Genomic DNA, 26,300 nt, shown 5'->3' on the forward strand with positions numbered 1-26,300 from the left:
TGAGTGTAGGACATCGAAAGGTTGGAGCATAGACACTTACATATAATTAATAGACAGCATGATATTTCCATCCCCATGTAAAGGTAGAGACATTGTCCTGACACCCTCTCTGAAGATTTATTGTATTAATATATTGCAATAACCTGTTTTATATGTGATTTTACATGCTGTATGCAGCAGTTAGTTAGCCTGTGGATAGGGTTAATGGTTAGAAGCCAGCCCAGGTAGGGAGAAGTGACATGGCCACACAGGAAGCTAGTTCTTGTTAGTTAGTAGTTAGAGAGAAGTTTTTGAAAAGATTAGAAGTACTGTTGATTAGAAGGCCACAAGTTGGAAAGTGTGTTAGTCACAGAAGATTATAAGGATTAATTTGTTTTAGAAAAAGATGGCTGGAGTGCAGAGATTAAAGGGGCAGTAATAAGAAGGTTCCTATCACCATCAGTGAATACCTGCCATAGCAATGAACAGAGCTGAGGGTGACAGAATTCCCTCTAGGCAGTTAGGAGTGGGCTACATAAAGACAACATGTAAAGTGGTCCTGGAAATTTAGAGAAGTACTTTTCCAACTAGGAAGAAGCATGTGGTACCCATTACAGTGGAGGATAAAGGCAGCGGGAGGAGAAGTAGAAAGCCTGTGAAGTACTCTCACTCACGAATAGTTCCGTTGACATCAGAAATGTTGTATGTAATTCAATCTAAGTATGAGCCTATGCCTGATGAAGAAAAACGGTAGTATTGTGCATGCTATCAAGTGTTGAAACCCTGTTTGAAGCATTCTAGGAAAAACCTTTTTATCTTTTTAAAAGGATCCTGGCTCCACTGTTTTGTCACACAATTTCAAGGTTTCCCAAACTATCAAATCGATTGTGGCCTAAAAGAGGTAAGCAGCAAACCCCCAACTCAAACACACACACTCAGGGGTACCGTAACAGGCTGTTTTGGGACCACGAAGCAAACATCGCCGTGGGTAGTCCCTTACACCTGCAATAACAAAATATAACTGCACGCTTTAAAGTCACATCTAACAATTCAACTACTTGTGAAAAGATATTATTGAGGGAATCCAGGCAGGGATGTACCTATACTGGGTGCAAGGGCATTGAGGCCCCGGAGCTTAGAGCACCCTAAAGTTCCCTTTGACTCATATGAAAAGACAATTACTATTAAAGACCTGTAATAGTTGGGAGCCCTGTTGAAGATTTTGTATTGGGGCTCATAAGATCCAAGTTTCACAATCGAGCCAAGGAATAGAAAACTCTTGTAGGCTAGAAATGTGTTTGTTTTGTGCTAGAGATTAATATTAGAAAAAACACATGGAATCCGACAGTCACAGCATCTGACATGTCTCTATGTCATGTCATATGTTTCAAGCGAGCGCTAATCTTTAAACCTACAGTAAGCTGCCTGAATAGCAATTCTCAACTTTACCCTAATTAGCAAAAACATTTAATTAGAGAACAGTAGCTTTGCTATTTTTTTGTTTCGTGAAGCATTATCTATCTCTAATCAACTTAAGATCCAATTTACTAAAGCAGTGTAAGGCCGTATTCCCGCTTGCATGATATACACCAAGATTGTCATCTGCATTCTTTTTGCAGGCGTCTGTACCAAAATACGCAATATTAATCTGCTGTAATTATTGCATTTTCTTGCATTTTTGTCACAGTTTTGAAGCACCTTCTTTTTTGGGGTAGGTTAGTTGACCTACTGACATTCACTGCTTCATTCTTGCTCTTTTTTCTCTATCTTTTTCTGCATCTTGCGTTTGACACACCATAAAGCAAGCTCAGGGGGAATGATTAGTTTTATCATTAATTCAGCCTAGGTGTTAATTTAAACAGATCAAAAAAGAAACGCTGCATATGTGATTAAAGCACGGGTGGGAAATTAATATTCCCAAAAAGGCTACATGGAGACTGTGACTATAATGGAGGGCCAGATAAATAAGCTGAAATTAACTTTGCTAAATATTAATATTAGCATGATGTTGTTATTATTATTATTATTACTACTATGTTATATTAATGTTATTGTTTAATTTTGAGGAGAATTTAGTAAGCTGACTAGCTTCTTCCGCTAATCCATGTTATGATAGTGATTATGGTAATATGTATTCTTACCTGTAGTAGCTAATCAAAACCATTACTTCTTTATATAATGTTTATAAAGAGCAAAAAATTATACTTTTCCTGCTATTTAGCCCTTGTACTTTGATCAACAACTGTCCCCACATCATCAGCTACCCCCAATCCCTCCACACATAGAATGACGCCTCCTCCACAATTTCCCAAACACAGTATGATGCCTTCACAGCCCAATACAGTATGATGGTCCCACAGTCCCCAACATATTATGATGATCCCCATAGTCCACCACACAATATAATGGCCCCACAACTTTCCCATATAGTATAGCACTCACAAAGCTTCCTCACACTGTATGATGATCCCTCACAGCTAGTGTTGAGCATTCCGATACCGCAAGTATCGGGTATCGGCCGATACTTGCGGGTATCGGAATTCCGATGCCGAGATCCGATACTTTTGTGGTATCGGGTATCGGTATCGAAACAACATTAATGTAAAAATGTGTAAAAGAGAGAATTAAAATAAAAAATATTGCTATACTCACCTCTCCGACGCAGCCTGCACCTTACCGAGGGAAGCGGCAGCGTTCTTTGTTTAAAATTCGCGCTTTTCTTTCCTTACGTGAAGTCCCGGCTTGTGATTGGTCGCGTGCCGCCCATGTGGCGGCGACGCAACCAATCACAGCAAGCCGTGACGTAATTTCAGGTCATTCAATATTTTAAAATTACGCTCCGGCTTTGTGATTGGTTGCGTCGAAGTCACATGGGCGACGCAACCAATCACAGCAAGCCGTGACGTAATTTCAGGTCATTCAATATTTTAAAATTACGCTCCGGCTTTGTGATTGGTTGCGTCGAAGTCACATGGGCGACGCAACCAATCACAGCAAGCCGTGACGTAATTTCAGGTCCTTAAGGATTTTAAAATTACGTCCCGGCTTTGTGATTGGTTGCGTCGCAGTCACATGGGCGACGCAACCAATCACAAGCCGTGACGTCACGGGAGGCTGGACATGCGCGCATTTTAAAATGCGCGCGTGTCCAGCCTCCCGTGACGTCCCGGCTTGTGATTGGTTGCGTCGCGGTCAACCAATCACAAGCCGGGAGGCTGGACACGCGCGCATTTTAAAATGCGCGCGTGTCCAGCCTCCCGTGACGTCACGGCTTGTGATTGGTTGCGTCGCCCATGTGACTGCGACGCAACCAATCACAAAGCCGGGACGTAATTTTAAAATCCTTAAGGACCTGAAATTATGTCACGGCTTGCTGTGATTGGTTGCGTCGCCCATGTGACTGCGACGCAACCAATCACAAAGCCGGAGCGTAATTTTAAAATACTGAATGACCTGAAATTACGTCACGGCTTGCTGTGATTGGTTGCGTCGCCGCCACATGGGCGGCACGCGACCAATCACAAGCCAGGACTTCACGTAAGGAAAGAAAAGCGCGAATTTTAAGCAAACAACGCTGCCGGTTCCCTCGCTGAGGTCCAGGCTGCGTCGGAGAGGTGAGTATAGCAATATTTTTTATTTTAATTCTTTATTTTACACATTAATATGGATCCCAGGGCCTGAAGGAGAGTTTCCTCTCCTTCAGACCCTGAGAACCATCAGGAATACCGTCCGATACTTGAGTCCCATTGACTTGTATTGGTATCGGGTATCGGTATCGGATTGGATCCGATACTTTGCCGGTATCGGCCGATACTTTCCGATACCGATACTTTCAAGTATCGGACGGTATCGCTCAACACTACTCACAGCCTTCCATACAATATGAGGGAAAACACAGCCTCCACAGTGTGATATCTCACAGTTCTCCTAACTTTATCATGTCTCTACAACCCTCCCAATAACAGCCCTCCACACAGTACAATGGTCCCTCAGCTTCTCCACACATGGTATGATGGTCTTCACAGCTCCCCAAAATGTATGATGCCCTCACACAGTATAATGCTCTCACACACTATATGATGGGCCCACAGCTTCAACATAGTATGGGGCCTACAGCTCACACACAAAGTCTGATACCCCATAGATCTCTCACATTATGATGGTCTCACAGCCCCCCACACATTATAATGGTCCCCATAGTCCCCCACACGGTATGATGGCCCCACAACTTTCCCACATAGTATAGTACTCTCAGAGCTTCCTGATACTGTATAATGGCCCCACAATTTCCCCACATAGTGTCATGGATCCCTCAGACCCTTTCACCGACTTACACAGTATAATGGTCCTCACATACTACATGATGCCCCCCACAGTGCCCTAAACAGTATGGTGGACCCCATAACTCCCCACACATTATAAGGTCCCCCACAGCTTCCAACACACAGTATGATGCCTCCATATATTCCCCCCACAACTGACTGACAAAAAAAACAAATACTACACACCTTGCCACTATTACTCCAGCATACTATGCCGATCTTTGCCGTGTGTGGACTGAGGATCCAGGCAGAAGGCGCAATCTAGTGACATCATCTCACATGCTACGCTACGTAAAATTAATATTTTGCCAATATAGACCCTGATACAAATAAAAGCTCTTATCAGTCATATTTGGCTTATATACATTCTCTAGCCATGACAAAACAACTTATAAGAAATAATCTTAGAACACCAGTACAGTGACCTCTAAGCATTGCTGCTTCATTAAAGGCATGCTATGTATTATATAACAGAGAGGCCATGTCTTCTTCTTCACTTGGAATATCTGCTATGATCTCGTCAGATAGACAGAACTATTTTTAGACACTGAAGTATTCCAAACTTACAGAAGATAACATGGAGCAGAATACATTCTCACTTTGGTATGGTAGGCTCAGTCAATGTGCCACTTACAGTACTACAGAGACTATGGTTATATTTCGGATTCTTAATGTATGTCATTTCAAAATGTACGCTGTATCTTTGATGTGGATTTTTTTTCCTGGCTAGAATACCTAAGTAGTTTCTACAGTCATCTTGTAGACTATGATCATCCATCCTTGGCACTGCTTTAATTATGATATTAATTTTTTATGCATGACCAGAACCAACCAGTCCATCCATGGATTACATGGTCGGCTATTTTTTTTTTACATAGCATACATGAAATACCACATTTCTTCAGCAGGAGAAATTTATGATTGCCAAACGATTGTGAAGGCAGACCTGCAGCAGATTTATTATGTGTTTTAAACACTTCTTACACCTCACTAGAATAGGTTTTTAAAAGTGTCTAGAAATAGGAACATGGATTGGAGGAGTCATAAAATGGGACAGATTTATTAATGATTTGTGCCACTATAAGGCGTAAGGAAGAGAAGGGTCTAACATGGCTAGTAAAGGCTGTCACATTAATTAGACGGCGTGCGCTATTGTACTAAATTTGGTGTAGTTTCTGACCTTCTCATTTAGTTTTATACAAAATTTAAAGTGAATCTGAAAGCAGATTATAAAGTTATTCCCATCTTCTATATTTATAACATATCAACAAGAAGTGTGATAGATGCAGGCCCCATCCCTCGGACCAGCAGCTATGTCGAGAATGAGATCTGCTCATGAGCTTGCAGAACACTCTTGTAGCAATTATAATTATATTATAACTATATATATTATATATACAGTGGAGGAAATAAGTATTTGATCCCTTGCTGATATTGTAAGTTTGCCCACTGACAAAGACATGAACAGTCTATAATTTAAAGGGTAGGTTAATTTTAACATTGAGAGATAGAATATCAAAAATACAATCCAGATATATATTATTGGTGCTAGCTACCATAGAAATGGAAAGAGCTGAACATGTGTTTCTTCTAAAAGTGGCCCATGGCAGGACTCGTTCTCTAGATGAACGTGGGTTCCAAAGTGGGACAAGAATGGAATATATATTTATAACATACAAGATGGCAATAAACCTAGTATTAATAATTATTTGGCATTAATAAACTATGTTATTAAAGCTAAGATTTAACATACTCGGATAAATTCATGCATTTTCTTGGTATTCATTTATTTTGGGAACACTAGGATGCATGCCTCGATTCTTTACACTCTTTGCCTTTAGTGCTTTCTTGGCCATACACTCTTCGTTTAAAGTACAAGATCAAAGCACTTAAAATAAAAACCCAGAATCGACTCCTACATCTGCAGATTAGAAAGTATGCTAGTACAATAAAGATGTCAATGGTGAGGACCAGCCCAGTGACCTGAAAACAAGGGATGTTTTTTGGAGATATTTCAGAGGAGCTTTCTTAAGACACTTGTCCACAGATAAGAAGGCACAGATTCATATGAGGATGGTCCTCTCATCTCTGGAATACTCATCCTTCACGAAGAGACAAAACATGCAATATTTCGCTAATACCACACTGCATTTGTGAGCAGAGGTTTACACGTAAATTATGCTAATACTTGATCCTTTTCAAGGGGATGATTAATGCTGCTTTGCATTAATTTATAGTTTTCCCGTAGTTCAGTTTAAGCATATTATCAATTCCTGCAACCTTGACGGGATACAGAAAATGTGTAGCCTAAGGGATAAATGCTTTCAGGAATCAATTAAACTAATGCGGTTGATAGGGTGATAAAGAGATTACCGTTTATTGGAATACAGAAAACTATGTGGGTATGTGTAAAGATAAAATGTAAAACAAGGTTTATATGGAGGGCTTTGGGTATATCCTATTATGTTTTGCTTGCCATTGTTATAGGGTAATTGTGTGTTTGGCATTGTTATAGGGTCACTGTTTGGTTGGCATTGTTATAGGGTAACTGTGTGGTTGGCATTGTTATAGGGTCACTGTGTGGCTGGCATTGTTATAGGGTCACTGTCTGGCTGGCATTGTTATAGGGTCACTGTCTGCCTGGCATTGTTATAGTGTCACTGTGTAGTTGGCATTGTTATAGGTTAACTGTGTAGTTGGCATTGTTATAGGGTCACTGTGTGGCTGGCATTGTTATAGTGTCACTGTGTGGTAGGCATTGCTATAGGTTAACTGTGTAGTTGGCATTGTTATAGGGTCACTGTGTGGCTGGCATTGTTATAGTGTCACTGTGTGGTTGGCATTGTTATAGGGTCACTGTGTGGCTGGCATTGTTATAGGGTCACTGTGTGGCTGGCATTGTTATAGGGTCACTGTCTGCCTGGCATTGTTATAGTGTCACTGTGTGGTTGGCATTGTTATAGGTTAACTGTGTAGTTGGCATTGTTATAGGGTCACTGTGTGGCTATCATTGTTAATCATCAGTGTGTGACTGGCATTACTGTAATGATCACTATGGGGCTGGCACTGTTATACAGATCCCAGTGATTCTAGCATTGTTATAGGATGAGAATAACTGACATTGGCACAGGAACTTTGACATTGTTTTAGGGTAACTGTGTGGTTGGCATTATTATAGTGTCCACTGTGTGACTGGCATTGTTTTAGGGTCACTGTGTGGCTGACTTTGTTAAATATATCATTGTTTGGTTGGCATGATTATATGATCACTGTGCTACTGGCACTATTATAGGGTCACTGTGTGGCTGGCATTGTTAAAGGGATTACATTTTGTCTTACATTATTATAAGATCACTGTGTGGCTGGCATTGTTATAGGGTCACTATGTGACTGGCATTGTTATAGGGTCACTGTGTGACTGGCACTGTTATAAGATCACAGTGTGTCTAGCATTATTATAGGGTCACTGTGTTGCTGGCATTATTATAGGGTCACTGTGTGGCTAGCATTGTTATAGGGTCACTGTGTGACTGGCATTGTTATAGGGGGTCACTCCGTGACTGGCATTATTGTAAGATCACAGTGTGTCTAGCATTATTATAGGGTTACAGTGTGTCTAGCATTATTATAGGGTCACTATGTGGCTGGCATTATTATATGGTCACTGTGAGGCTGGCATAGTTATAGGGTCACTGTGTGGCTGTCATTGTTATAGGGTCAATGTGTGAGTGGCATTGTTATAGGGTCACTGTGTGACTGGCATTGTTATAGGGGGTCACTGTGTGACTGGCATTGTTGTAAGATCAGAGTGTGTCTAGCATTATTATAGGGTCACTGTGTAGCCGGCATTATTATAGGGTCACTATGTGGCTGGCATTATTATATGGTCACTGTGTGACTGGCGTAGTTATAGTATCACTGTGTGGCTGCCATTGTTATAGGGTCACTGTGTGGTTGGCATTTTTATCGTATTCCGCGCAGGCAGCTCCGGTGGTCGGCATTGAAACAGGAAGTGAGGACTTTGCTTTGTTTGGGCATCTGGCTTACTGATACCTGTGATTACCTACAGCAGTCAGGTAACAGGAATGGTGTGTGATCACAGACACATGTGATGGTGCGTCATTACAGTCGACCTCTACAGGTAAGTATGCCTAATTTTTTTTTATTTTCAGTTCTGAACAACTCCTTTAGGGAAACAAAATCAATCTATGTGGAAATATGAGTGCTGTACCTAGTGCAGACCATGACCAGTGTTCTCTCTTTGGATTCCGGTGTGATGTATTGCTTTTTCACGATGTGCAAGAGGCATGACACAGAGAGTATTTTTTTTCCAGATTGCTCCTTTAGCAAGATATTCCCTTCTGAGAGATTGAATGTAGTGTAAATGTCTAGAGAAGAGGGGATAAGGAGGAGACGTGGCTGTGAATAAAATTCACAGCTGTTTGTATAACTCTCATAATCTACAATTTAGCCTCTCAACCAGAAGCGATGTTGTACCCCTGCTTTATATCTAACCGAAATCTTTTGTGTATGTGCAGAACCAGCTCTCCTCGCCTCCACCATAGCCTACTCCTGATTTACTAGCCACAGTATAATGGAAATTATCGGCTTCCTCTTGGGTCACACAAGGTAAACTAATATAGTAACGCAACAGGTCAGATTTGTAGCTAGTCCTCAGCTTTTAACCGTGATAGGAATATTTTCTTTTCCTATAGTATTTTTTTTTAAGGACATCTTCTAAAAATTCATCCCAGCCCCTAAGTGATTGTGATTGGAGGAGGTTATTTGATTAATATGTAAAAGTATTGTATCTATAGTAAAAAAAATAAATATTAATAGTCCGAGAACACTTGGATATAGACACTGTGCAGCAGGTCATGAATACATACATGAATGGGTAACTGAATCCAAGATATACAATTTCAAATGTGCCAAATGCCTGAGTTTTTACTGCATATTATTCATGTCCTCAGATCTGGAACAATTGATGCATGATCTGAAATATTTAGCATCTGCTCATTTTATTCCACTCAATGTTTTGTCTTACCTAAGGCAATTGGATGCAAGATTAAAAGTATGGAAATAACAAAGAAAAAATAATTGGTATTCACAAGTGGATTTTCACAGAAAACAATGGTAGTAGGAAAATGTAGTAATAAATGACTTTGTTCTAGCAGAGAGCTATTGCCAGCCCCACTGTGTAGTGATGACCGAACGTGCTCAGATAACGTCTTTTCCGAGCACGCTTGGGTGTTATCCGAGCATCTGGGCGTGCTCGTATATTATGTTCCAGTCCCTGCGGCTGCATGATTTGCGGCTGTTAGACAGCCTGCGACATGCAGGGATTGTCTGTTTGTTGGGGAATCCTCACATCTGTTGAGGCTGTCTAACAGCCGGAAATCATGCAGTTGCAGGGGCTTGAACATAATATACGAGCACGCCCAGATGATCGGGTAACACCTGAACATGCTCGAGCATGTTCTCACATCACTGCCACTGTGGACTCCGAAGCCAACATTTTAGGGTAGAATTCTCACGGAACATACACTGGTACTTTAGAGCTCTACATGAGCATAATATTACATCCAAATGGGCCACTATAGTACTGAGTGGGAAGAAGGCCTACTGCTGTCCAGCTATATTGAGCATCTGGATGGCATATTTTAAAAAGGGACTGTCACTTGCCATTAAAAGGTATCAACCACTGAGGACTCTCAATTCTAAATATTTTGCCATAAATATGTCATTTTTTTCGTCTAAATTCCTCTGTTCTTGTTCTTGTGAATCTGACATTATTTTTTCATTGTTCTTGTACCTCTCTATTCCTGACTCCTGAGATATGGCACCCATCTTTCTTGTATGCAAATCCAGTCTTGATATCGAAGGGGGCATAATCCTTAAAAAGAGGCCCATAGTAAGAGTTGAGGACTACACACCATTGGCTTTGCGAGGTTAGATTTCCAAACAGAGAAAGGGAGAGGCCATATCTCTAGATTTAGACAAGTTAAGCATTAGATTTATGGTTAAGTGGTAGATCCTCTATAAGGGACTCCCTTTATGCCCATTTCTCTGAGATCATACCAGTGTTAAAGGGAAGACAAACACTATGAACATCTGTGCCGAGTCACAAAAATGGAATAAAAATGGGGAGTCTACTTTTTTCGTAGCATGAGACTACTGAATAGAGAAAGCAAGAATATTAGATTTATCAGAAGCAGCTTGGTGATTAGATCCCAGACAGCAACAGATTATTTTGGATATATTAACAACAAAGTCAATGCACGAGTAACTCAAAAGTGCAGTTTCACTTTTCTAAGTGATAAAAGGTAATGAATGGTGATCAACTACCTATCTCCAGAAACTTCTATATTTTGGTTTTGTGTACTGAGAGAGCCTATCAATCAAGCCCTGCCGGGGGGAGAAAGGGACCACACAACAGACTTTTCTCCCTGCAAGGTTCTTCAAGGTTCAACGTTTTAGAGCGAAACAAATCATGGCCTCATGGCTGTGGTTCATATAGATGAGAATAATTTGCATCTGCTGACTGAATACCTTTAAGATAATGTCAGATACATGAGAAAAGACTCAAAAACACAAGGGACAATATCTGGGAAGAAGAAGTGTATCGTTGTGTTACCATGTATCAGGGACAACCCTCCTGCCGTGTCTCCTTTTATATAAATATCTCTCATTTATCAAGAGCCAACTGAAGAAACGTCTTAGAAAAAATTGAGAATTTTTGAAAATGAAGCACATAAAAGTTTGTTGATTTTATAGCCTTTTTAGTAAAGTATATTCCTTATGCATTGCTCTTGCGGTGGTCTTGTAAGTGGTCAAAAATTACTTAAAAACATTTTTTTAAATTTTTCCCGACCTGTAGTATATCTCATTGGAAAATCAATGGAAAGGCTGAACCAAATGATGATGGGTTCTGTTGCAAAAACAGTAAATCTGATCTATCCCTACCATATATCTTCTATAGTAACACTGAAGATACCATGAGAGGCTGCCCCGCGATAACACAAAGTGGGCCGCAGTTGCAGCTGGCGATACAGTACAGCAGAGGAATAATAGCCGTAAACATTCTTATCACAAAGTCAAAATGATGAATGACACAAGCCCTTACAACCAATATAAATCACCCAAGTGTGATCTATAGCTGTGAACGGAATTAATAAGAGTGCTGACCTTTCCCTCTCCACACTCCCTGTTGAAATGAGAGTCTTATTGATTTTTTGGGGATAGTCCAGATGTATTGTTATGACCCATCTACATCATATCTATAGTTTTGATGCTGACTACATAAAAAATAGTAAAATATCAGGTGTCTTAACCTGAGACGGGGCTGCTCCTCTCCTCATAGCGATCAGTAAAACTACCTCTGGCAATTCTCCCTCTGTGCAGCGGAGCTGCAAAATCCCCGTGACATGGTCACAACGGTGTCTATAATGTGTACAGCTATGGACCCCCGTAGCCATCATATCATCTATGCAGCATTAGATCTTATATATATGTGTAATATTCTAGGCAGTCAGATGAAGCTGAACACTTCCCTGCAGGATGTAATAGAGGAATCAATCCACGACACATGGCGGTTACGGACACTACACATGGTCTACATCTGGTACACGCACACTGAATATACACATGGATGACACCCATGATTGGTGTCACATAGTCTTACAGTCCCTAGATACAGTGGGGCAAAAAAGTATTTAGTCAGTCAGCAATAGAGCAAGTTCCACCACTTAAAAAGATGAGAGGCGTCTGTAATTTACATCATAGGTAGACCTCAACTATGGGAGACAAACTGAGACAAAAAAATCCAGAAAATCACATTGTCTGTTTTTTTATCATTTTATTTGCATATTATGGTGGAAAATAAGTATTTGGTCAGAAACAAAATTTCATCTCAATACTTTGTAATATATCCTTTGTTGGCAATGACAGAGGTCAAACGTTTTCTGTAAGTCTTCCCAAGGTTGCCTCACACTGTTGTTGGTATGTTGGCCCATTCCTCCATGCAGATCTCCTCTAGAGCAGTGATGTTTTTGGCTTTTCGCTTGGCAACACGGACTTTCAACTCCCTCCAAAGGTTTTCTATAGGGTTGAGATCTGGAGACTGGCTAGGCCACTCCAGGACCTTGAAATGCTTCTTACGAAGCCACTCCTTCATTGCCCTGGCGATGTGCTTTGGATCATTGTCATGTTGAAAGACCCAGCCACGTTTCATCTTCAATGCCCTTGCTGATGGAAGGAGGTTTGCACTCAAAATCTCACGATACATGGCCCCATTCATTCTTTCATGTACCCGGATCAGTCGTTCTGGCCCCTTTGCAGAGAAACAGCCCCAAAGCATGATGTTTCCACCACCATGCTTTACAGTATGTATGGTGTTTGATGGATGCAACTCAGTATTCTTTTTCCTCCAAACACGACAAGTTGTGTTTCTACCAAACAGTTCCAGTTTGGTTTCATCAGACCATAGGACATTCTCCCAAAACTCCTCTGGATCATCCAAATGCTCTCTAGCAAACTTCAGACGGGCCCGGACATGTACTGGCTTAAGCAGTGGGACATGTCTGGCACTGCAGGATCTGAGTCCATGGTGGCGTAGTGCGTTACTTATGGTAGGCCTTGTTACATTGGTCCCAGCTCTCTGCAGTTCATTCACTAGGTCCCCCCGCGTGGTTCTGGGATTTTTGCTCACCGTTCTTGTGATCATTCTGACCCCACGGGGTGGGATTTTGCGTGGAGCCCCAGATCGAGGGAGATTATCAGTGGTCTTGAATGTCTTCCATTTTCTAATTATTGCTCCCACTGTTGATTTCTTCACTCCAAGCTGGTTGGCTATTGCAGATTCAGTCTTCCCAGCCTGGTGCAGGGCTACAATTTTGTTTCTGGTGTCCTTTGACAGCTCTTTGGTCTTCACCATAGTGGAGTTTGGAGTCAGACTGTTTGAGGGTGTGCACAGGTGTCTTTTTATACTGATAACAAGTTTAAACAGGTGCCATTACTACAGGTAATGAGTGGAGGAAAGAGGAGACTCTTAAAGAAGAAGTTACAGGTCTGTGAGAGCCAGAAATCTTGATTGTTTGTTTCTGACCAAATACTTATTTTCCACCATAATATGCAAATAAAATGATAAAAAAACAGACAATGTGATTTTCTGGATTTTTTTTTCTCAGTTTGTCTCCCATAGTTGAGGTCTACCTATGATGTAAATTACAGACGCCTCTCATCTTTTTAAGTGGTGGAACTTGCACTATTGCTGACTGACTAAATACTTTTTTGCCCCACTGTATCTAGGGACTGTAAGACTATGTGACACCAATCATGGGTGTCATCCATGTGTATATTCAGTGTGCGTGTACCAGATGTAGACCATGTGTAGTGTCCGTAACCGCCATGTGTCGTGGATTCATTCATTATTTACTGAAATAAAAGAAATAATAATATAAATAATATTAATAAAACACAAAGTGGCAAATAATAGCACTAAGCAGTGGTTACATAATGTGGGGAACTAGTAGCAGTACCAACATATCTATATAGTGGCAGGAACCATCAAGGTCAAGAGGAACTTGCAGAGAGGAATACTAATGAGGCAGAGGTGACAGATGCCTGTAAATGGTAGGTTGCCCGGGGCAAATATTTTGAAAAAGTAGTTGATATATCAAAACCTTTTTATATCTGGACAAAATTAGGAAATATTCTTATAGGTGCACATTGAAGCACTGCAGGATAATAATAATAATAATTATAATAATACACACACAGCAGTTTTATGGCTTTATCAAAGGAAGCAGCCCATAATACAGGCCATTCTGGAGACTTATTATGCGTGCAGCCATTAGTAGTCAAAAACGATTTGTAATACGAGCATAATAATAAAAGCTAATGTATGCGGGGAATCACATGGCAGTCTAGAAGCCATATATTCTGTAGATGAAAAATCCAAAGCACTTTCTTTTTAATAGTTGCATATTTAATGGGATGGTGCTCGGTGATAGAAAAAATAACCACAGGAAGTGTTGTCAAATCACCATTTCCTTATGATAATAACAAATGAAATGTTCTTCCTTTTTGCATGAGCCTCATCGCCTTGCGCCCGGTACCAGCCTAAGGGGACCGTATTTCCTTGTGCCATCACACACTGCTCTCCTCCAGCAGATATGCCATCTGACCACATGGGAGAACTTTCCATAGCCTTCAGCATTCCTAAAAGGCATCTTTCTGCCTAAGCAACAGGTACATGGTCAGAGCCCAGAGCTTTCCAAAACCTAAATCATTTCCACCCTTTCATTCTACTGATACTATCGCATAAAGGGAATTCCAACTTCATCCTGGAGCGCAGTGGCACAGCCCAGGCAGATGACATAGTGCCACCATCATGAATACTTAAATGCCCAGCTATACCCCTAGGCAAAGAAAACCATAGAGCTGGTACATCATATTGGGTTTTCCCTACCCACAGGATCAGATTACAATCAGAACATGAATCCCCTTTATTATCTAACTTCTCTAACCAAATGCAAAGATCAACCACAGATTCAGCAGCAATACTCAATGTACAGCATGGAAATGGCTTAGTTTGTAGGGAAACAGTTAAACACACAAGTGCAAAACCACAGCATGCATGGTCTGTGCATGAGTCTGGGGGAGAAGGTCCCCATGCCTGCCCCTCTGATGCGAAGCCCACCAGCAGATATAGGCAGCCTTACCTGGGTGGCAGGAAGCCTGGTCTGCAAATTAGAGCCTTGATTTTGTAGGACACGTCAGGGAGCTTTATGCTGCCAGTCTTCCAGATGAGCAGAGCAGAGATGAGGCTGTTACTCTCTGCTGCTATTAGGAGACGATGTGCTTGTCTTTTGCTAACCTGCTGTTTGAATGCTTCACGGGTCTCCGTTGGCATGCTCACATACATCCAAGCAGCCACCAGGGGGCCATGCAGGCTAGTGCACACTGCTGCAAGCCTGCCCTGTGATATGTGTATGTACACACCATGCAGTCAAGGGCTAATGCACCTGCTGTAATAATGGACTCTGTGTATAAAAACATATAGATCAATAGATAGATGATAGATAGATATAGCTGATAGAAGATAAAGAGGATAGATATTAAATAGATACAGTGAAGGAAATAATTATTTGATCCCTCGCTGATTTTGTAAGTTTGCCCACTAACAAAGACTTGAACAGTCTATAATTTTACAGGTAGGTTTATTTTAACATTAAGAGATACAATATCAAAAATAAAATCCAGAAAATCACATTGTATAAATTATATAAATTAATTTCCATTTTGCTGTGAGAAATAAGTATTTGATCTCCTACCAACCATTAAGAATTCTGGCTCCTACAGATCAGTTAGACGCTCCTAATCAACTCGTTACCAGCATTAAAGACAGCTGTCTTACATAGTCACCTTTATAAAAGACTCCTGTCCACAGACTCAATGAATCAGTCAGACACTAACCTCTACAACATGGGCAACACCAAAGAGCTTTCTAAGGATGTCAGGAACAAGATCATAGACCTGCACAAAGCTGGAATGGGCTACAAAATCATAAGTAAGACGCTGGTTGAGAAGAAGACAACTGTTGGGGCAATAGTAAGAAAATGGAAGAAATACAAAATGACTGTCAATCGACATCAATCTGGGGCACCATGCAAAATCTTACCTCGTGGGGTATCCTTGATCATGAGGAAGGTGAGAGATCAGCCTAAAACTACACGGGGGGAACTAGTTAAAGACGTCAAGGCAGCTGGGACCACAGTCACCAAGAAAACCATTGGTAACGAATTATGCCATAAAGGTTTAAAATCCTGCAGTGCCCGCAAGGTCCCCCTGCTCAAGAAGGCACATGTGCAGGCCCATCTGAAGTTTGCCAATGAACACCTGGAGGATTCTATGAGTGATTGGGAGAAGGTGTTGTGGTCAGATGAGACAAAAATTGAGGTCTTTGGCATTAACTCAACTCACCTTGTTTGGAGCAAGAGAAATGCTGCCTGTGACCCAAAGAACACCGTCCCCACTGCCAAGCATGGAGGTGGAACCATTGTGTTTTGGGGTGTTTCTCTGCTAAGGCCACATGACTACTTCACTGCATCAATGGGAGAATAGATGAAGCCATGTACTGTAAAATCCTGAGTGACAATCTCCTTCCCTCCACCAGGACATTAAAAATGGGTCGTGGCTGGGTCTTCCAACAAGAAAATAACCCAAAACATTCACACAAGGCAACAAAGGAGTGGCTCAAAAAGAAGCACATTAAGGTCATGGAGTGGCCTAGCCAGTCTTCAAACCTTAATTCCATAGAAAACTTATGGAGGGAGTTGAAGCCCTGAGTTGCCAAGCGACATCCTCAAAATCTTAATGATTTAGAGATTAGAGATGATCTGCAAAGAGGAGTGGATCAAAATTCCTCCTGACCAGTTCACAAATCACATCAACAACTACAAAAAATGTCTGCTGTGTTTGCCAACAAGGGTTGTGCCACCAAGTATTGTCTTGTTTGCCAGAGGGATCAAATACTTATTTCTCACTGCAAAATGCAAATAAACTCATATATAATATAAAGATAGACAGATAGATGACAGATAGATGATAGATGATATAGATAGATAGAGGATAGATAAATAGACAAAAAATGGAATAAATCAGCTAAGCGCTAAGATATATGCAAACATTGAAGATATGAAGTCTAGACTACATTACTGCTATGTAGAGTATACTTATAAAATGAAGGTACTTTGCACACAATTTGGACAAATTGTGTGAGCCCATCAACCACCATAAGGTGATCTTTCTCTGGTAGGACCCTTAGGGCTCATTCACACATCCTTTTTACTTATACGAGTTGCTATCCTTGATTTTCACGGATAGCACATGTACCTATGACATTTTAAGGGGCTGTGCAAATGTTCGATTTTTTCATCAGACCGAGTGGTCCACGGAAAATATCAGATACATATCCAATTTTGATCTGAGGGTCGGATCAAAATAGGTAATGCAAGTCTATGGGTCCACGAAAAAATAAGAGAGGAGAAGGTGGGGAAACTTCTTTTTTTTCCTTTCCACATAAGAGAAAAACTGATGATGGTCGGACCACACTCTGATCAAACCCTGCTCAAACTCTGATCAAAGTCTGATCAGAATTTGTCCGTTTTTCTTGTATGTGAAAAATCGGACGTATATGTGGGGCATCCCAGAAGTCCGGTTGCCACAGTGGCATTGCCTTCCTCAGGGGGGGTGATGCCATGCTTGAAAGCAAGAGGGATCCCCTTAGCAGGTAATACCATCTGCATACAACACCTTTCCTGATTCCAGAACAGAAGGGGGAGCTCTAACACCTGTTTTAGGGGAATGCCCCTATAAATTCTGGCCTGGAGGCGGGGTTAGTCAGTTCAGTGTGAGAGAGCAGACAGTGAAGGAGGAAGAGGCAAGAAGTGGGGAGAATCTGGGGGATAGGGGCTGCGACTGAGCTCACCCCAGGACTAAGCGCTGAAGGCTGGACACCGGAGTCCATGTTTGTGAGGGAACTTCAGATCATATCCGGAGGATAGGAGATTGCAGGTGTCCTAGCCCCAGCTGACACCCGAAGGAACAGCAGCATATGAGAGCCGAGAGTCACCACGAGGGAGTGACACCTGGAACAGGCTCAAACTGCCTGACATGCGGGTAGTGTTTCACTTAGTGGACAGACTGAGAGAGGGACTTGAGGAGAACTAAAAGCACCAAGCACCCAGAGAACAGCGCAGTAGGAAGGCCTCCAACCAAACCTGGCTAGGGGGACTCTGAATTGCTTCCAGGCTGCCTGGATCTCCATCACCAGCTGTGACTTGTGCCCCTGACTGCACCTTCAACCTGGGATTAAAGGTAAAGAAACTGAAACCCTTGTGTCCTCTAATTATTCCTGCACCCTCAGTCCTGGACCCTCAGTCCTGTACCCCAATATCAACAATTCCCTTACAGAACTACATCGGTAGCCCTGAGGCCCCGATCCACCTGTGGAGAGCAGAACCATCCTAGCTGTATCAGCATCAGCCCCAGCAGTCTCCTTAACCCCTTAAGCCACAAGGGTGGTTTGCACGTTAATGACCAGGCCAATTTTTACAATTCTGACCACTGTCGCTTTATGAGGTTATAACTCTGGAATGCTTCAACGGATCCCGGAGCCCCTAATGTACCTAAACAGTAGAAACTCCCCCTCCATTTTGGAAACTAGACCCCCCAAGGAACTTATCTAGATGTGTTGTGAGAACTTTGAACCCTCAAGTGTTTCACTACAGTTTATAACGCAGAGCCGTGAAAATAAAAATCATTTTTTTCCCACAAAAATGTTTTTTTAGCCCTCAATTTTTTATTTTCCCAAGGATAACAAGAGAAATTGGACCCCAAAAGTTGTCCAATTTGTCCTGAGTACGCTGATACCCCATATATTGGGGTAAACCCCTGTTTGGGTGCACAGGAGAGCTCGGAAGGGAAGGAGCACTGTTTTACTTTTTCAACGCAGAATTGGCTGGAATTGAGATCGGATGCCATGTCGCGTTTGGAGAGCCCTTGATGTGCCTAAACAGTGGAAACCCCCAATTCTAACTGAAACCCTAACCCAAGCAAACCCTTAACCCTAATCCCAACTCTAACCATAACCCTAACCACACCCCTAACCCGAACATGCCCCTAGCCCTAATCTCAACCACAACCCTAATCCCAACCACACCCCTAACGCCAACACATCCCTAACCCCAACACACCCCTAACCCTAATCCCAACCCTAACCACACCCCTAACTCCAACACACCCCTAACCCTAATCCCAACCCTAACCACACCCCTAACCCCAACACACCCCTAACCCTGACACAATCCTAACCCTAATCCCAACTGTAAATGTAATCCTAACCCTAACTTTAGCCCCAACCCTAACCCAACTTTAACCCCAACCCTAACTTTAGCCCCAACCCTAACCCTAGCCCCAACCCTAACCCTAACTCTAACCCTAATCCTAACCCCAACCCTAACCCTAGCCCTAACCCTAGCCCTAACCCTAGCCCTAACCCTAGCCCCAACCCTAACCCTAACCCTAGCCCTAGCCCCAACCCTAACTCTAACCCTAGCCCCGGGTTAGAGCGGGTCTTCAGCAAACATCCACTAGGCTTTGGGCAGGAAAAAGGGGTCCAACACCATATCCCCACTGGAGATCTTTCGTCCATTAAAGAAGGTACCGGCCTATACCCCCAGCACACTATCAACGTGCCAAGGATATGTTACGAGAGATGAAGGAGGCTGGTGTAATCAGAGATTGTTGTAGCCCCTGGGCAGCTCCATTAGTCTTCGTTAAAAAGACCATGAGAATGTGTGTTGACTACAGGTGAATTAACAGCATTTCCACCATCATCCATTTTATATTCCCTTCATCACTTTTATTGCGCGCCCAGGGCCACGGACCGAGTCACCGCTCCTGTGACCACCCCTTTAAGAGCCATGCGACCCGGTTCTGAGTACCCCACGTCCCTAGCGGGTGTTGCATATGTACGAGCCCTTAACCTATTATTAATAAAATATGTCTTCCCCTGGCTAAAAACCTACAAGTTTAAATTGCAGGTAGGATCCAGTATTTATAAAAAACAGCTTTAGGAGATGAGTGAGTTGAGTAGGGCTGCATTCACATGTCTGTGTGACACGTCCTAGTGATGTACATTTTTTCTTGGATAGCAGACCCATAGAGTTTCATGGATCCATATAGACATCAGTTTTGAGGAATAGTCTTAGCCATCATTTATATGCGGATCCATTTATAACGGATGACACAGTGAAGACAGTCCCACTCCTCGATGATGATTCTTTTCAGGGTGATTACAGGAGCTGCGTGTTGGACGGGACTGAAGCTGTGTGGTGGCGAGGACAGAAGAAGTGTGGGGGTGGCAGTTAAAGAAGCTGCTGTCACTAAGCCCCTTAAGTGAAACAAGACAAAAAGTTTAAAAAAAAGACAGAACATTAGGAAATTAAAAAAAAAAAATCTAAAAAAAAAGTGGATAAGGCTTAGATATTCATGTTTATAAAGGACATTTTATTAAGTAAGCCTGAGCGGCTGCATCCAAACCTTGTTAGGGTCACACAAGCTGACTTGTCTTTGCAATTCTAAACACTAGTGAATCAGATTCCTTCTTGTCTGTGTGTTAGTGCCTTCCTTACACATCTTCTTCGGTGGCTGCTTGCTGTTTGTTGCCTTGTTCCAAGGGTACATAACACCCTCATGACACCTTCAGATATTTGTTGACAGCTATTACATCTCCTCTTAGCTGTCGTTTTTTGCAAGCTAAACAGTCCCAGATCATTTAACCGTACCTTGTAGGACATACTTTGCAGTCTGCTCACCATCCTGATAGCTCTTACCTGAATATGCTCCAGTTTTTCAATGTCTTTTTTTATAATGTGGAGCCCAGAAGTGGCACAGAATTCCAGATGATGCCTGACCAAGGACGCAGGGCCGGTTTTAGTCAAAGTGGGGCCCTAGGCAAAAATTTAAAGTGGGGGCCCCAAATGATAACATTGCACTGTGGCCCCCATATTTAGGGGCCTTATATTGGCCAACGGGTCTGCCACTATTAGCTGTACGCAGGGGCGTTGCTATGGTCAGAAAAGATTGGGGGCCCAAGACAAATAATTGCCCCCAACCCCCTCTTAATTTTTTTTTTTAACTCTTCAGATAAAACAGTGCTATCTCTCTGAGAACAGATAATGTAGTAGATGTCACCTGCAGTCCTATGTAACACCAGAGATAGCAGTGATAATTCTCTGAGTACAGAAAATTTAGTATATATCACATGCAGTCCTATGTAACACCACAGATAGACATAGCGCTTCAGAGTAAGACTATGTTCACATGCAGCATTTTTTTCAGTAACTTCTTTCAGCAATTTTTTTCACCCGTAGAAAGCAATGAAAAAGTTTAAAAAATGCTGCAAATGTTGCAACGTTGTTTTTCGCTGCATTTTTTGTGAATAACACTAACTTTATTAAACATGTACTGTAGACAAAATGCATACTGTAAAAAACAAACAGCAAAAGCTCTAAGGGTGTGTGTCCACAATCAGGTCGGCTGCTATGTACTTGTACAGCGTCCAACCCGCAGCAGCCAGATGTTACAGTATAGTGGATGAGATTTCAAGAAATTCCATCTCTACTATGCGTGCACAGACACCCGCACCTCACCTGCGGAGACGGACATGGGGCGCGTCTGTCCAGGCTGCAGCATGCCAATTTATGTGGCGCAGACGCGAGTCTCCACAAGAGAAATCTCACCCCTGCAATGTATAGGATGCAGGGATTCCGCACAGATCAATGAACACACGCGGAATCACCTGTGGTCAAAACATGGCAGCACTTTGGACATCGCACATGTCGACTGCGTCCAAGGTGCTGCCATTTCCGGATCCTCTGCACATACCCTAAAAAATGGGTGTTTTGAAAGCCGTGCTTTTACTGCCAAGAGAGCAGGCTTTGACTGCAAAAAAAACGCTGATTCCTATGCACACCTGTACTATACATGTATGGTTTACCCTTATTATTTCACGTGGGAATTCATTTATTTCCATATAATAAATGCCCTGATTCAGCAGACAATATTCCTGTCTTGTGTCATCCAGACAGTAGTGACAGGAGGTCGCACTGTCAGATTGCAAGCAGTGACTGTGGTCAGAGCCCATGCTGATCCCTGCTGTATGTGACTGTGAACCCTGATCCTACAGCAAACAGCACAGAGCTCCGGGACTACATGAGTAAATCACAGCACTGGGGGGTCTCAAGGGGGGTTTGGGAGAGACGCTCTGGGACTGCTGCTTCACTGCTGTACACCCTAGGCAGGGGGCCCCCTTTCTAGGTGGGGGCCCCGGGCATCTGCCTGTGCCAAATGCCGGCCCTGCAAGGAGGAGAAGAGGGGGATAAGGGGATAATTGTTTAACGTGATCTAGACTTTATGCTTCTCCTAATACATCCTAGAACTATGTTTACCTTTTTTGCTGCTGTATCACAATGTTGACTTATGTGCAGTGTGTGAACTATTAGTATACCCAAGTCTTTTTTCCACATGCTGTTGCTTAGTTCTATTCCTCCCATTATGTAGATGTAAAGTCGTTTTTCTTGCCCAGATGTAGAATCTTGCATTTCTCCCTGTTAAATACCTTTTCTATTAGTCACTGCCCATTGTTCGAGCTAATTTAGATCCTTCTGAATCTTTTCTCTGTCTTCTCTCGTGTTAGCTATCCGTAGCTTTGCATCATCTGAAAATTTGATTAGTTTATCTTCAGTTTCCTTAACTAGATCACTAATAAAAATGTTGAATAACACTGGTGCCAGGACAGAGCCTTGTGGTACTCCACTTGAAAAACTCTTCTAATTGAATGTGCAACCATTTATTACCACTCTTTGAGTACGATCACTGAGCTAGTTATGAATCCACCATAGCCTTGTCAATCCTCAATCTGTCCATTTTTTCAATAAGGATAGTATGAGATACTTTATCAAATGCTCTGCTGAAGTTGAGCTATATTATATATATCGCGTTTCCCTGCTCTACCCAGTCAGAGATTCCATCATAGAAGGAAATTAGATTAGTCTGGCATGACTTGTTTGCTACAAACCCATGCTGGCTCTGGTTAATTACTGTATTCTTATCCAAGTACTTACATATATGTTGTTTAATAATTTATTCAAATATCTTTCTTGGTATAGAAGTAAGGCTCACTGTCCTGTAATTTCTTGGCTCTTTCTTTCCTTTTTTGAAGATAGGGACAACGTTTGCCCTTCTCTAAACCTCTGGGACTACTCCTGTTCTCCAGGATTTTTCAAAGATTCTGACAATTTTCTGTGCTATTTCTCTCAGTATCCTAAGATCCAAGGGGTATCGTTTCTCTTTGCGGAGAGTGACACGTCAAGCATGCCAAGATAAGGATACTTTCATGCCGCAGTGCTCATGTGCAATGCACTCTCTGCAAGGAGAAATGATACCTCTTGGATCCCAGTCAGATGCCTCTCACACATCCAAACCAGATCTCACACTTTCCACTGACGAGGGGCAGTACCCTGAAACACAGTGGCTGCAAATTGAGATTTTGGTTTTGGCTTTTATCCTAAGTTATGTAACAAGGCTTGTTAAGGGTCGACATTGAATATCAAGAAACAAAGGTCATTCTTTGGACATCCACGGAGTAAATATTTCAATGCTTCATTTAAATATTCATTTAAAAATAATGGGTATCCCACATGGCGACAAAACTCATGTGTTTCTGAAGTGCTAGGTATCCTTAGTCATAGTATGTCACAAATGCTTACAGGAATGCAATTTAAAAACCATTAGAACTAAACGTGTAAGGATACATGTACTCTATTCTGCCATTTATTCTACATTTGGTCTATATAGATAGATGCACAGAAAGACATTGAATAATTACCAGCAAAAAATCGATTAATAAAGAATGAAAGAAAGATCATTTTTTTAATTTATGCCACTCGGTTGCTTTGTGTCTAATATAATCATCCAAAAGGCTTCTCTTCCTTTGCCAATAACCTTCTTAATGGAATCTTTAACTCATGCAGTACCATAGAACACTTAATTACTGATGTCCATCTTCTACAAAATGCTTCACAGCAGCTGAATTTTACTTGTTTTTGTTGTCCGTATTGGCGAAGTGCTCTGCTATTTGCTTTTTTAATATCTTGAAAATGAAGCCAAAATAGCAAACATTGCAGCCCGCCCGTACACTCAATATAAAATACAACATGGTGGGTGTCGCAATGAGTAAAACCATGAATTGTACAATACCACTTTTTTAGCCAATATAGTCGCCGTTGGAAATAATTAAGGTTTTTCCAAGTCAACACAGCTGCAATGTTCTATTGTGAGTAAGATTTTCAGATGTCATATGTGCTGCAGACTCTGGCTCATAGTCTACTGTGCCCATAGTACTAGGGATGAGAGAACCTGAATTGGAAAGTTCAGGGTTAGTGCCAGAGTTTTTACTGTATGTCCGATTTTCTGTTCGGTTTGAAACAGTCTAATAAAGCTTGTTGAAAGACTGCAGCACAACCAATCAACAAGCTTTTAGAACATTGTGTGATTTCTGGTAGTCTGGGAAAAAAATAATTAGCATCAGCCATCTCGCTGATTTATAGGCCAAAGAAATAAAACAATTCTACTGTCATGGATGTACCACAAAATAGGGGAACCAGAGAACCACACAGTCTGATTTCTCCTACTCCTGCACTAGAAGCACTTCTTCATATTAAGCGATGCAGGTTTTCTTTAGCAGTACAAGGGTTAATCTGCTCAGTTGAGAGCTCCTGGATGCTTACCTGCATTAAGGCTCTCAGCTGTTCACTATTGGCCACTCCCCTGTCCTATGTAATCTGGACTCTGGCAAGCAGGCATTGCCAGAGCTAATTTCATTGCTGCATGGTTTAGGAGTTGGTGGAGAGTTGTTATTTGACAAGGTGTCTTGTGGATCTTTCTAAGACTGTTGTGGGGTTCAGATTGTGTGCTAATCCTATCCTTCTACTACTTTGGTTTTTCCCCAATCCTCCACTCCCCTGTGTTTTCCTCTGTTGTTTTTGCAGACATATTTGTATGATTGGTAGTTTCCTTTATCACTGCTACCCCCCTCTTCCCTGGGTGGGGGGATGGAACAGACTGAGGGTGGATTCAGGAGCTTAGCAAGGTATGACCTTGGCATCTTCACCATCATAAGTAATCCAGAAAAAGGGATAGCTAGGGTGTCCCTAGCTTTAGGGACAGGAAAGGAGCTCCAGGTCCTGGGACACCTGACAACAGAGTCATGACATTAGCTATCACAAATTTTTATCCATCTTGGATCCTATCACTGCTCTGATAGGGCAACGGCAGCAACTCAGCCTGGAGGTGCTAGATCTACGCACTGTCTTTTTTCAGCACCCTATCTCATTACATTTGTGGTGAAGGGTGAAGGATGCCATTGCCTTCAGCTTCACTTGATGTGGCCATGTCTTTGGGTACCCGGGTGGATCGCTGTCTTCACCGGAGACATTAAGAGACACCCCAGCTTGCGGGTGGTATGGGGTCAAGGGAACTGTGGTCTAAGTCATCCGAGGAACCAAGGTGGTTGGGTGAGGTGACTCGTTCTCTTGATCAAACTGTAGTTTGATGTAAAGGATGAGTGTGTTTTTACTGTGGTAGAAAGGGTCATCTCTTGAGTGCTTGTCCTTCCCTACCTCATCATAAACAGCTGACAGAAAACTAAGGTGTCCGGGGTTAGCAACCCGGGTATACATATCACCTCCATGGGTAGATCACAATTATTCCTACCATTTGAGATCCATCTGGGCAAAATTAAAGTGGCTATTTCTGCCTTCTGGACAGTTGGGCAGGGTTTAATTTGATTGACGATAGGTTTGTCAAGGTCCAGGGCCTCAAACAACATACATTGTCTAGACATGCACATAATCACAATTGACTTCACACCAGGGGTATTTTACTCAAGTCATCTGAGGGATACATCTACAGTAGGGGCCATGCACTCAGTATATATTGACTGTTATGTGCTAGAGGGTCTACCCTCTCCTGTGGTTCTCAGAGACTACTTTGGCTCATGCTGCACAACCCTGCGGTAAGTGGTAAAGTGGAACAAAATTGTCAAGGACACTGGGCACCCGACTAGCAACTGTGGATACCTAATTGGTGCCTAAATACCCATCTGATTTTGGGTGTGTCAAGAACTTCCTCCCCATCGGCCTTATGACTGCACAGTTAACCATATTCCTGGGACCAAGCAGGCGAAGAGCAGACTATATAATATCTGTGGTCCGGAGAGGCAGGCTATGAAGGACTATATCGTGAAAAGTTTGGCAAAGGGTCATATTAGACTATCCTCAGCCTCCGTTGCTGTGGGGTCTTTATTTGTAAAGAAGAAAGATTGGGGGTTACGCTTCTATCTGGATTTCCGCAAACTCACTCAGATCACAT

The 26,300-nt window shown here is 42.2% G+C and overlaps 1 protein-coding gene across 1 annotated transcript in view; it reads right to left on the bottom strand.

Annotated features, from left to right (window-relative positions):
- The window catches only part of RAP1GAP2 (RAP1 GTPase activating protein 2), a 1,028,482-nt gene extending 1,013,295 nt beyond the window's left edge, over nt 1-15,187 (bottom strand). The window contains exon 1 of the mRNA XM_077294402.1: nt 15,026-15,187. The gene's annotated coding sequence lies outside the window, so the exon portion shown is untranslated. The remainder of the gene's footprint in view (nt 1-15,025) is intronic.
- Between the last annotated feature and the right edge of the window lie 11,113 nt (nt 15,188-26,300).

The sequence above is a fragment of the Ranitomeya variabilis genome, chromosome 3, assembly GCF_051348905.1.
Source record: "Ranitomeya variabilis isolate aRanVar5 chromosome 3, aRanVar5.hap1, whole genome shotgun sequence".
Lineage (NCBI taxonomy): Eukaryota > Metazoa > Chordata > Amphibia > Anura > Dendrobatidae > Ranitomeya > Ranitomeya variabilis.